General features: G+C 44.0%; 1 long non-coding RNA gene across 3 annotated transcripts in view; it reads left to right on the top strand.

Annotated features, from left to right (window-relative positions):
• The window catches only part of LOC307181176, a 679,221-nt gene that overhangs the window by 611,691 nt on the left and 53,683 nt on the right, over window positions 1-13,847 (top strand). The window lies entirely within an intron of this gene.

The following is a 13,847-nucleotide window of genomic DNA, read 5'->3' as shown; positions in this document are numbered from 1 at the left end:
AAAAAGTGCGTATGCGTTTTTTCCTGAATATATTCAGGAAAAAACGCATATGCCCTTTTTGGCCAAGTGCATCATTGTGGACGTTCTGCCTCTTTTCCTATGCTTTCAATGCAATTCCAGTCTACCTCCTGAAATCGGTTTCCTGCAATTCTGCCCCGCTTTCAAGTCCTCTTGGCAGCCTTACTTCAGTTTATTTTTGGACGATAGCTGTCATTTATAACTCTGCAGGTTTGTGAACTACAGTGCCCCTGAGCTCCTTTCTTCAACTCGCTTTCTTTTGAGCTGGCCGCAACACCGCTGGATGGCTTCAGGCCCTAAGCTGGTTCCGGTATGGCACGCTGAGCCTTTGGTTATTTCCTCTTCCTGGTGGGAAATGAGAGTTAAATTTGCCCGTCCAGACACCTCCAGCTAGCCTCTCATTGGTTCTCGCTATTCCTGTTCATCTTCCGCAGAAATTGCAAACTGGGCCAAACAGGAGGTTAAAGGGACTGACTCTCCAAGTCGGGAGAGTGTTAGTAAAGCGTCTGGAATGTTGCACCCGAGTACCAGGGGAGGAAAACTGAGACATATTTGAACACGTCTCCCGTTCACATGGTTGATCATACTCTGGGTTCCACATGCATGTTTTAGCTGAAGGAAGAATACCTTAAACCTGGAGAGTTGAGACCCGTGTAATGGGTACCATGCAATATGACTTCAAAGGGTCTTCATTTGCTCACCGAGCCTCTCCAATCCTATCACTGCTGCGTTTATTCCCCTGTACACACGCTTGATTCTCTTTTGGAGACATAGCAATCCATAGGTTTTAAGATACTTACTAGTCAGGTACATTCTTAGGCGTTTAATATGGGGTTTTGAGTCCATTTCGTTGAGCAAGGAGTAGCTCTTGTCTATTCCATATTTGGCTTAAGGAACTTTATCTGTGCTCATTTCAATCTCTGGTTTTATGCAGCACCCCAACTCACCTTTACCCTTAAGCAAGCATAAGTTGGTTTTCTAAATTTGAGACCCTGTTCTGTTTTGGAATGCAGTTCCTGTGTAGCCAAGTTTACATTCCGTGTATTAGTGATATCTTATGATGTTTCTTTTTCTGTGTGACTTATTTCAGTTAGAATCATCGTACCTGAATCCACTCATTATGCTGCTACGGGCCTGATGACATAGATTTCATTGCTGAGTGATACTGCATTGTACGTAAGTACCACAAGTTCTTTATCCATTTTTCACTTTCTGTGATGTTGAACTTGTACTGTAAACGAGGTTCTTGTAAACAGAGGCGTCCCAAACTTTGGGGTGCCTGTGTCTTTTTGATTTTAATTTCCCTAAGCTATAGGACCATAAGTGGCAGTGCCCTAGGCTCTGTTGCTTTGTTTTTTAGATGTTTCAGGAAACACCATACACTTCTCCCCAGTGGTTGTTGGCAATTTACATCCCGCCCATCAGCATAACAAGGCTGCCAGTTCTCCATGGCCTGTCCTGCCTTTCTGGATTTTACACTTTTTTCAGATGGCCCTTTTGACCGGGGGGAAGTGAGACTTCATTGTAGTGCAGATTTCCTTTGCAAGCTTGCTTGGTTGGCCAAAAAGGGCGTATGCGTTTTTTCCTGAATATATTCAGGAAAAAACGCATACGCCCTTTATGGCCAAGTGCATCATTGTGGACGTTCTGCCTCTTTTCCTATGCTTTCAATGCAATTCCAGTCTACCTCCTGAAATCGGTTTCCTGCAATTCTGCCCCGCTTTCAAGTCCTCTTGGCAGCCTTACTTCAGTATATTTTTGGACGATAGCTGTCATTTATAACTCTGCAGGTTTGTGAATTACAGTGCCCCTGAGCTCCTTTCTTCAACTCGCTTTCTTTTGAGCTGGCCGCAACACCGCAGGATGGCTTCAGGCCCTAATCTGGTTCAGGCACGGCACGCTGAGCCTTTGGTTAATTCCTCTTCCTGGTGGGAAATGAGAGTTAAATTTGCCCGTCCAGACACCTCCAGCTAGCCTCTCATTGGTTCTCGCTATTCCTGTTCATCTCCGCAGAAATTGCAAACTGGGCCAAACAGGAGGTTAAAGGGACTGACTCTCCAAGTGGGGAGAGTGTTAGTAAAGCGTCTGGAATGTTGCACCCGAGTACCAGGGTATGAAAACTGAGACATATTTGAACACGTCTCCCGATCACATGGTTGATCATACTCTAGGTTCCACATGCATGTTTTAGCTGAAGGAAGAATACCTTAAACCTGGAGAGTTGAGACCCGTGTAATGGGTACCATGCAATATGACTTCAAAGGGTCTTCATTTGCTCACCGAAACTTTCCAATCCTATCACTGCTGCATTTATGCCCCTGTACACATGCTTGATTCTCTTTTGGAGACATAGCAATCCATAGGTTTTAAGATACTTACTAGTCAGGTATATTCTTAGGCGTTTAATATGGGGTGTTGAGTCCATTTCGTTGAGCAAAGAGTAGCTCTTGTCTATTCCATATTTGGCTTAAGGAACTTTATCTGTGCTCATTTCAATCTCTGGTTTTATGAAGCACCCCAACTCACCTTTACACTTAAGCAAGCATAAGTTGGTTTTCTAAATTTGAAACCCTGTTCTGTTCTGTAATTCAGTTCCTGTGTAGCCAAGTTTACATTCCGTGTATTACTGATATCTTATGATGTTTCTTTTTCTGTGTGACTTATTTCAGTTAGAATCATCATACCTGAATCCACTCATTGTGCTGCTAAGGGCCTGATGACACAGATTTCATTGCTGAGTGATACTGCATTGTACGTAAGTACCACAAGTTCTTTATCCATTTTTCACTTTCTGTGATATTGAACTTGTACGGTAAACGAGGTTCTTGTAAACGGAGGCGTCCCAAACTTTGGGGTGGCTGTGTCTTTTTGATTATAATTTCCCTAAGCTATAATACCATAAGTGGAAGTGCCCTAGGCTCTGTTGCTTTGTTTTTTAGATGTTTCAGGAAACACCATACACTTCTCCCGAGTGTCTGTTGGCAATTTACATCCCGCCCATCAGCATAACAAGGCTCCCAGTTCTCCATGGCCTGTCCTGCCTTTCTGGATTTTACACTTTTTTCAGATGGCCCTTTTGACCGGGGGGAAGTGAGACTTCATTGTAGTGCAGATTTCCTTTGCAAGCTTGCTTGGTTGGCCAAAAAGGGCGTATGTGTTTTTTCCTGAATATATTCAGGAAAAAACGCATACGCCCTTTTTGCCAAGTGCATCATTGTGGACGTTCTGCCTCTTTTCCTATGCTTTCAATGCAATTCCAGTCTACCTCCTGAAATCGGTTTCCTGCAATTCTGCCCCGCTTTCAAGTCCTCTTGGCAGCCTTACTTCAGTCTATTTTTGGACGATAGCTGTCATTTATAACTCTGCAGGTTTGTGAATTACAGTGCCCCTGAGCTCCTTTCTTCAACTCGCTTTCTTTTGAGCTGGCCGCAACACCGCAGGATGGCTTCAGGCCCTAATCTGGTTCCGGTACGGCACGCTGAGCCTTTGGTTATTTCCTCTTCCTGGTGGGAAATGAGAGTTAAATTTGCCCGTCCAGACACCTCCAGCTAGCCTCTCATTGGTTCTCGCTATTCCTGTTCATCTTCCGCAGAAATTGCAAACTGGGCCAAACAGGAGGTTAAAGGGACTGACTCTCCAAGTCGGGAGAGTGTTAGTAAAGCGTCTGGAATGTTGCACCCGAGTACCAGGGGAGGAAAACTGAGACATATTTGAACACGTCTCCCGTTCACATGGTTGATCATACTCTGGGTTCCACATGCATGTTTTAGCTGAAGGAAGAATACCTTAAACCTGGAGAGTTGAGACCCGTGTAATGGGTACCATGCAATATGACTTCAAAGGGTCTTCATTTGCTCACCGAACCTCTCCAATCCTATCACTGCTGCGTTTATACCCCTGTACACATGCTTGATTCTCTTTCGGAGACATAGCAATCCATAGGTTTTAAGATACTTACTAGTCAGGTACATTCTTAGGCGTTTAATATGCGGTGTTGAGTCCATTTCGTTGAGCAAGGAGTAGCTCTTGTCTATTCCATATTTGACTTAAGGAACTTTATCTGTGCTCATTTCAATCTCTGGTTTTATGCAGCACCCCAACTCACCTTTACCCTTAAGCAAGCATAAGTAGGTTTTCTCAATTTGAGTCCCTGTTCTGTTCTGTAATTCAGTTCCTGTGTAGCCAAGTTTACATTCCATGTATTACTGATATCTTATGATGTTTCTTTTTCTGTGTGACTTACTTCAGTTAGAATCATCATACCTGAATCCACTCATTGTGCTGCTAAGGGCCTGATGACACAGATTTCATTGCTGAGTGATATTGCTTTGTAAGTAAATACCACAACTTCTTTATCCATTTTTCACTTTCTGTGATATTGAACTTGTACGGTAAACGAGGTTCTTGTAAACAGAGGCGTCCCAAACTTTGGGGTGGCTGTGTCTTTTTGATTTTAATTTCCCTAAGCTATAGGACCATAAGTGGAAGTGCCCTAGGCTCTGTTGCTTTGTTTTTTAGATGTTTCAGGAAACACCATACACTTCTCCCGAGTGTCTGTTGGCAATTTACATCCCGCCCATCAGCATAACAAGGCTCCCAGTTCTCCATGGCCTGTCCTGCCTTTCTGGATTTTACACTTTTTTCAGATGGCCCTTTTGACCGGGGGGAAGTCAGACTTCATTGTAGTGCAGATTTCCTTTGCAAGCTTGCTTGGTTGGCCAAAAAGGGCGTATGCGTTTTCTCCTGAATATATTCAGGAAAAAACGCATACGCCCTTTTTGGCCAAGTGCATCATTGTGGACGTTCTGCCTCTTTTCCTATGCTTTCAATGCAATTCCAGTCTACCTCCTGAAATCGGTTTCCTGCAATTCTGCCCCGCTTTCAAGTCCTCTTGGCAGCCTTACTTCAGTCTATTTTTGGACGATAGCTGTCATTTATAACTCTGCAGGTTTGTGAATTACAGTGTCCCTGAGCTCCTTTCTTCAACTCGCTTGCTTGTGAGCTGGCCGCAACACCGCAGGATGGCTTCAGGCCCTAATCTGGTTCTGGCACGGCACGCTGAGCCTTTGGTTATTTCCTCTTCCTGGTGGGAAATGAGAGTTAAATTTGCCCGTCCAGACACCTCCAGCTAGTCTCTCATTGGTTCTCCCTATTCCTGTTCATCTTCCGCAGAAATTGCAAACTGGGCCAAACAGGAGGTTAAAGGCGCTGACTCTCCAAGTGGGGAGAGTGTTAGTAAAGCGTCTCGAATGTTGCACCCGAGTACCAGGGGAGGAAAACTGAGACATATTTGAACACGTCTCCCGTTCACACGGTTGATCATACTCTGGGTTCCACATGCATGTTTTAGCTGAAGGAAGAATACCTTAAACCTGGAGAGTTGAGACCCGTGTAATGGGTACCATGGAATATGACTTCAAAGGGTCTTCATTTGCTCACCGAACCTCTCCAATCCTATCACTGCTGCGTTTATGCCCCTGTACACACGCTTGATTCTCTTTCGGAGACATAGCAATCCATAGGTTTTAAGATACTTACTAGTCAGGTACATTCTTAGGCGTTTAATATGCGGTGTTGAGTCCGATTCGTTGAGCAAGGAGTAGCTCTTGTCTATTCCATATTTGGCTTAAGGAACTTTATCTGTGCTCATTTTAATCTCTGGTTTTATGCAGCACCCCAACTCACCTTTCCCCTTAAGCAAGCATAAGTTGGTTTTCTAAATTTGAGACCCTGTTCTGTTTTGGAATTCAGTTCCTGTGTAGCCAAGTTTACATTCCGGGTATTAGTGATATCTTATGATGTTTCTTTTTCTGTGTGACTTATTTCAGTTAGAATCATCGTACCTGAATGCACTCATTATGCTGCTACGGGCCTGATGACATAGATTTCATTGCTGAGTGATACTGCATTGTACGTAAGTACAACAAGTTCTTTATCCATTTGTCACTTTCTGTGATATTGAACTTGTACGGTAAATGCGGTTCTTGTAAACAGAGGCGTCCCAAACTTTGGGGTGGCTGTGTCTTTTTGATTTTAATTTCCCTAAGCTATAGGACCATAAGTGGAAGTGCCCTAGGCTCTGTTGCTTTGTTTTTTAGATGTTTCAGGAAACACCATACACTTCTCCAAAGTGTTTGTTGGCAATTTACATCCCCCCCATCAGCATAACAAGGCTCCCAGTTCTCCATGGCGTGTCCTGCCTTTCTGGATTTTTCACTTTTTCAGATGGCCCTTTTGACCGGGGGGAAGTGAGACTTCATTGTAGTGCAGATTTCCTTTGCAAGCTTGCTTGGTTGGCCAAAAAGGGCGTATGCATTTTTTCCTGAATATATTCAGGAAAAAACGCATATTCCCTTTTTGGCCAAGTGCATCATTGTGGACCTTCTGCCTCTTTTCCTATGCTTTCAATGCAATTCCAGTCTACCTCCTGAAATCAGTTTCCTGCAATTCTGCCCCGCTTTCAAGTCCTCTTGGCAGCCTTACTTCAGTATATTTTTGGACGATAGCTGTCATTTATAACTCTGCAGGTTTGTGAATTACAGTGTCCCTGAGCTCCTTTCTTCAACTCGCTTTCTTTTGAGCTGGCCGCAACACCGCAGGATGGCTTCAGGCCCTAATCTGGTTCCGTCACGGCACGCTGAGCCTTTGGTTAATTCCTCTTCCTGGTGGGAAATGAGAGTTAAATTTGCCCGTCCAGACACCTCCAGCTAGTCTCTCATTGGTTCTCCCTATTCCTGTTCATCTTCCGCAGAAATTGCAAACTGGGCCAAACAGGAGGTTAAAGGCGCTGACTCTCCAAGTGGGGAGAGTGTTAGTAAAGCGTCTGGAATGTTGCACCCGAGTACCAGGGGAGGAAAACTGAGACATATTGCAACACGTCTCCCGTTCACACGGTTGATCATACTCTGGGTTCCACATGCATGTTTTAGCTGAAGGAAGAATACCTTAAACCTGGAGAGTTGAGACCTGTGTAATGGTTACCATGCAATATGACTTCAAAGCGTCTTCATTTGCTCACCGAACCTCTCCAATCCTATCACTGCTGCGTTTATGCCCCTGTACACATGGTTGATTCTCTTTTGGAGACATAGCAATCCATAGGTTTTAAGATACTTACTAGTCAGGTACATTCTTAGGCGTTTAATATGGGGTGTTGAGTCCATTTCGTTGAGCAAGGAGTAGCTCTTGTCTATTCCATATTTGGCTTAAGGAACTTTATCTGTGCTCATTTCAATCTCTGGTTTTATGCAGCACCCCAACTCACCTTTCCCCTTAAGCAAGCATAAGTTGGTTTCCTAAATTTGAGACCCTGTTCTGTTTTGGAATTCAGTTCTTGTGTAGCCAGGTTTACATTCCGTGTGTTAGTGATATATTATGATGTTTCTGTCTCTGTGTGACTTATTTCAGTTAGAATCATCGTACCTGAATCCACTCATTATGCTGCTACGGGCCTGATGACATAGATTTCATTGCTGAGTGATACTGCATTGTACGTGAGTACCACAACTTCTTTATCCATTTTTCACTTTCTGCGATGTTGAACTTGTACTGTAAACGAGGTTCTTGTAAACAGAGCCGTCCCAAACTTTGGGGTGGCTGTGTCTTTTTGATTTTAATTTCCCTAAGCTATAGGACCATAAGTGGAAGTGCCCTAGGCTCTGTTGCTTTGTTTTTTAGATGTTTCAGGAAACACCATACACTTCTCCCGAGTGGCTGTTGGCAATTTACATCCCGCCCATCACCATAACAAGGCTCCCAGTTCTCCATGGCCTGTCCTGCCTTTCTGGATTTTACACTTTATTCAGATGGCCCTTTTGACCGGGGGGAAGTGAGACTTCATTGTAGTGCAGATTTCCTTGGCAAGATTGCTTGGTTGGCCAAAAAGGGCGTATGCGTTTTTTCCTGAATATATTCAGGAAAAAACGCATACGCCCTTTTTGGCCAAGTGCATCATTGTGGACGTTCTGCCTCTTTTCCTATGCTTTCAATGCAATTCCAGTCTACCTCCTGAAATCGGTTTCCTGCAATTCTGCCCCGCTTTCAAGTCCTCTTGGCAGCCTTACTTCAGTCTATTTTTGGACGATAGCTGTCATTTATAACTCTGCAGGTTTGTGAATTACAGTGCCCCTGAGCTCCTTTCTTCAACTCGCTTTCTTGTGACCTGGCCGCAACACCGCATGATGGTTTCAGGCCCTAATCTGGTTCCGGCTCGGCACGCTGAGCCTTTGGTTAATTCCTCTTCCTGGTGGGAAATGAGAGTTAAATTTGCCCGACCAGACACCTCCAGCTCGTCTCTCATTGGTTCTCCCTATTCCTGTTCACCTTCCGCAGAAATTGCAAACTGGGCCAAACAGGAGGTTAAAGGGACTGACTCTCCAAGTCGGGAGAGTGTTAGTAAAGCGTCTGGAATGTTGCACCCGAGTACCAGGGTACGAAAACTGAGACATATTTGAACACGTCTCCCGATCACATGGTTGATCATACTCTAGGTTCCACATGCATGTTTTAGCTGAAGGAAGAATACCATAAAACTGGGTAGTTGAAACGCGTGTAATGGGTACCATGCAATATGACTTCAAAGGGTCTTCATTTGCTCACCGAACCTCTCCAATCCTATCACTGCTGCGTTTATGCCCCTGTACACACGCTTGATTCTCTTTTGGAGACATAGCAATCCATAGGTTTTAAGATACTTACTAGTCAGGTACATTCTTAGGCGTTTAATATGGGGTGTGGAGTCCATTTCGTTGAGCAAGGAGTAGCTCTTGTCTATTCCATATTTGGCTTAAGGAACTTTATCTGTGCTCATTTCAATCTCTGCTTTTATGCAGCACCCCAACTCACCTTTCCCCTTAAGCAAGCATAAGTTGGTTTTCTAAATTTGAGACCCTGTTCTGTTGTGTAATTCAGTTCCTGTGTATCCAAGTTTACATTCCGTGTATTAGTGATATCTTATGATGTTTCTTTTTCTGTGTGACTTATTTCAGTTAGAATCATCGTACCTGAATCCACTCATTGTTCTGCTAGGGGCCTGATGACATAGATTTCATTGCTGAGTGATATTGCTTTGTAAGTAAATACCACAACTTCTTTATCCATTTTTCACTTTCTGTGATATTGAACTTGTACGGTAAACGAGGTTCTTGTAAACAGAGGCGTCCCAAACTTTGGGGTGGCTGTGTCTTTTTGATTTTAATTTCCCTAAGCTATAGGACCATAAGTGGAAGTGCCCTAGGCTCTGTTGCTTTGTTTTTTAGATGTTTCAGGAAACACCATACACTTCTCCCGAGTGTCTGTTGGCAATTTACATCCCGCCCATCAGCATAACAAGGCTCCCAGTTCTCCATGGCCTGTCCTGCCTTTCTGGATTTTACACTTTTTTCAGATGGCCCTTTTGACCGGGGGGAAGTCAGACTTCATTGTAGTGCAGATTTCCTTTGCAAGCTTGCTTGGTTGGCCAAAAAGGGCGTATGCGTTTTTTCCTGAATATATTCAGGAAAAAACGCATACGCCCTTTTTGGCCAAGTGCATCATTGTGGACGTTCTGCCTCTTTTCCTATGCTTTCAATGCAATTCCAGTCTACCTCCTGAAATCGGTTTCCTGCAATTCTGCCCTGCTTTCAAGTCCTCTTGGCAGCCTTACTTCAGTATATTTTTGGACGATAGCTGTCATTTATAACTCTGCAGGTTTGTGAATTACAGTGCCCCTGAGTTCCTTTCTTCAACTCGCTTTCTTGTGACCTGGCTGCAACACCGCAGGATGGCTTCAGGCCCTAATCTGGTTCCGGCACGGCACGCTGAACCTTTGGTTATTTCCTCTTCCTGGTGGGAAATGAGAGTTAAATTTGCCCGTCCAGACACCTCCAGCTAGTCTCTCATTGGTTCTCCCTATTCCTGTTCATCTTCCGCAGAAATTGCAAACTGGCCCAAACAGGAGGTTAAAGGGACTGACTCTCCAAGTCGGGAGAGTGTTAGTAAAGCGTCTGGAATGTTGCACCCGAGTACCAGGGGAGGAAAACTGAGACATATTTGAACACGTCTCCCGTTCACACGGTTGATCATACTCTGGGATCCACATGCATGTTTTAGCTGAAGGAAGAATACCTTAAACCTGGAGAGTTGAGACCCGTGTAGTGGGTACCATGCAATATGACTTCAAAGGGTCTTCATTTGCTCACCGAACCTCTCCAATCCTATCACTGCTGCGTTTATGCCCCTGTACACACGCTTGCTTCTCTTTTAGAGACATAGCAATCCATAGGTTTTAAGATACTTACTAGTCAGGTACATTCTTAGGCGTTTAATATGGGGTGTTGAGTCCATTTCGTTGAGCAAGGAGTAGCTCTTGTCTATTCCATATTTGGCTTAAGGAACTTTATCTGTGCTCATTTCAATCTCTGGTTTTATGCATCACCCCAACTCACCTTTCCCCTTAAGCAAGCATATGTTGGTTTTCTACATTTGAGACCCTGTTCTGTTTTGGAATTCAGTTCCTCTGTAGCCAAGTTTACATTCCGTGTATTAGTGATATCTTATGATGTTTCTTTTTCTGTGTGACTTATTTCAGTTAGAATCATCATACCTGAATCCACTCATTGTGCTGCTAAGGGCCTGATGACATAGATTTCATTGCTGAGTGATATTGCTTTGTAAGTAAATACCACAACTTCTTTATCCATTTTTCACTTTCTGCGATGTTGAACTTGTACGGTAAACGAGGTTCTTGTAAACAGAGGCGTCCCAAACTTTGGGGTGGCTGTGTCTTTTTGATTTTAATTTCCCTAAGCTATAGGACCATAAGTGGAAGTGCCCTAGGCTCTGTTGCTTTGTTTTTTAGATGTTTCAGGAAACACCATACACTTCTCCCAAGTGTCTGTTGGCAATTTACATCCCGCCCATCAGCATAACAAGGCTCCCAGTTCTCCATGGCCTGTCCTGCCTTTCTGGATTTTACACATTTTCAGATGGCCCTTTTGACCGGGGGGAAGTGAGACTTCATTGTAGTGCAGATTTCCTTTGCAAGCTTGCTTGGTTGGCCAAAAAGGGCGTATGCGTTTTTTCCTGAATATATTCAGGAAAAAACGCATACGCCCTTTTTGGCCAAGTGCATCATTGTGGACGTTCTGCCTCTTTTCCTATGCTTTCAATGCAATTCCAGTCTACCTCCTGAAATCGGTTTCCTGCAATTCTGCCCCGCTTTCAAGTCCTCTTGGCAGCCTTACTTCAGTATATTTTTGGACGATAGCTGTCATTTATAACTCTGCAGGTTTGTGAATTACAGTGCCCCTGAGCTCCTTTCTTCAACTCGCTTTCTTGTGACCTGGCCGCAACATCGCAGGATGGCTTCAGGCCCTAATCTGATTCTGGCACGGCACGCTGAGCCTTTGGTTATTTCCTCTTCCTGGTGGGAAATGAGAGTTAAATTTGCCCGTCCAGACACCTCCAGCTAGTCTCTCATTGGTTCTCGCTATTCCTGTTCATCTTCCGCAGAAATTGCAAACTGGGCCAAACAGGAGGTTAAAGGCGCTGACTCTCCAAGTGGGGAGAGTGTTAGTAAAGCGTCTGGAATGTTGCACCCGAGTACAAGGGTACGAAAACTGAGACATATTTGAACATGTCTCCCGTTCACATGGATGATCATACTCTAGGTTCCACATGCAAGTTTTAGCTGAAGGAAGAATACCTTAAACCTGGAGAGTTGAGACACGTGTAATGGGTACCATACAATATGACTTCAAAGGGTCTTCATTTGCTCACTGAACCTCTCCAATCCTATCACTGCTGCGTTTATGCCCCTGTACACATGCTTGATTCTCTTTCGGAGACATAGCAATCCATAGGTTTTAAGATACTTACTAGTCAGGTACATTCTTAGGCGTTTAATATGGGGTGTTGAGTCCATTTCGTTGAGCAAGGAGTAGCTCTTGTCTATTCCATATTTGGCTTAAGGAACTTTATCTGTGCTCATTTCAATCTCTGGTTTTATGCAGCACCCCAACTCACCTTTCCCCTTAAGCAAGCATAAGTTGGTTTTCTAAATTTGAGACCCTGTTCTGTTGTGTAATTCAGTTCCTGTGTAGCCAAGTTTACATTCCATGTATTAGTGATATCTTATGATGTTTCTTTTTCTGTGTGACTTATTTCAGTTAGAATCATCATACCTGAATCCACTCATTATGCTGCTACGGGCCTGATGACATAGATTTCATTGCTGAGTGATACTGCATTGTAAGTAAATACCACAACTTCTTTATCCATTTTTCACTTTCTGCGATGTTGAACTTGTACTGTAAACGAGGTTTTTGTAAACAGAGCGGATCCAAACTTTGGGGTGCCTGTGTCTTTTTGATTTTAATTTCCCTAAGCTATAGGACCATAAGTGGCAGTGCCCTAGGCTCTGTTGCTTTGTTTTTTAGATGTTTCAGGAAACACCATACACTTCTCCCGAGTGGTTGTTGGCAATTTACCTCCCGCCCATCAGCATAACAAGGCTCCCAGTTCTCCATGGCGTGTCCTGCCTTTCTGGATTTTACCCTTTTTTCAGATGGCCCTTTAGACCGGGGGGAAGTGAGACTTCATTGTAGTGCAGATTTCCTTTGCAAGCTTGTTTGGTTGGCCAAAAAGTGCGTATGCGTTTTTTCCTGAATATATTCAGGAAAAAACGCATATGCCCTTTTTGGCCAAGTGCATCATTGTGGACGTTCTGCCTCTTTTCCTATGCTTTCAATGCAATTCCAGTCTACCTCCTGAAATCGGTTTCCTGCAATTCTGCCCCGCTTTCAAGTCCTCTTGGCAGCCTTACTTCAGTTTATTTTTGGACGATAGCTGTCATTTATAACTCTGCAGGTTTGTGAACTACAGTGCCCCTGAGCTCCTTTCTTCAACTCGCTTTCTTTTGAGCTGGCCGCAACACCGCTGGATGGCTTCAGGCCCTAAGCTGGTTCCGGTATGGCACGCTGAGCCTTTGGTTATTTCCTCTTCCTGGTGGGAAATGAGAGTTAAATTTGCCCGTCCAGACACCTCCAGCTAGCCTCTCATTGGTTCTCGCTATTCCTGTTCATCTTCCGCAGAAATTGCAAACTGGGCCAAACAGGAGGTTAAAGGGACTGACTCTCCAAGTCGGGAGAGTGTTAGTAAAGCGTCTGGAATGTTGCACCCGAGTACCAGGGGAGGAAAACTGAGACATATTTGAACACGTCTCCCGTTCACATGGTTGATCATACTCTGGGTTCCACATGCATGTTTTAGCTGAAGGAAGAATACCTTAAACCTGGAGAGTTGAGACCCGTGTAATGGGTACCATGCAATATGACTTCAAAGGGTCTTCATTTGCTCACCGAGCCTCTCCAATCCTATCACTGCTGCGTTTATTCCCCTGTACACACGCTTGATTCTCTTTTGGAGACATAGCAATCCATAGGTTTTAAGATACTTACTAGTCAGGTACATTCTTAGGCGTTTAATATGGGGTTTTGAGTCCATTTCGTTGAGCAAGGAGTAGCTCTTGTCTATTCCATATTTGGCTTAAGGAACTTTATCTGTGCTCATTTCAATCTCTGGTTTTATGCAGCACCCCAACTCACCTTTACCCTTAAGCAAGCATAAGTTGGTTTTCTAAATTTGAGACCCTGTTCTGTTTTGGAATGCAGTTCCTGTGTAGCCAAGTTTACATTCCGTGTATTAGTGATATCTTATGATGTTTCTTTTTCTGTGTGACTTATTTCAGTTAGAATCATCGTACCTGAATCCACTCATTATGCTGCTACGGGCCTGATGACATAGATTTCATTGCTGAGTGATACTGCATTGTACGTAAGTACCACAAGTTC

The sequence above is a fragment of the Stenella coeruleoalba genome (genome assembly GCF_951394435.1).
Source record: "Stenella coeruleoalba genome assembly, contig: scaffold_108, whole genome shotgun sequence".
Lineage (NCBI taxonomy): Eukaryota > Metazoa > Chordata > Mammalia > Artiodactyla > Delphinidae > Stenella > Stenella coeruleoalba.
The sequence above is the reverse complement of the archived record's forward strand: the minus strand, read 5'-3'. Positions and strand labels throughout refer to the sequence as shown.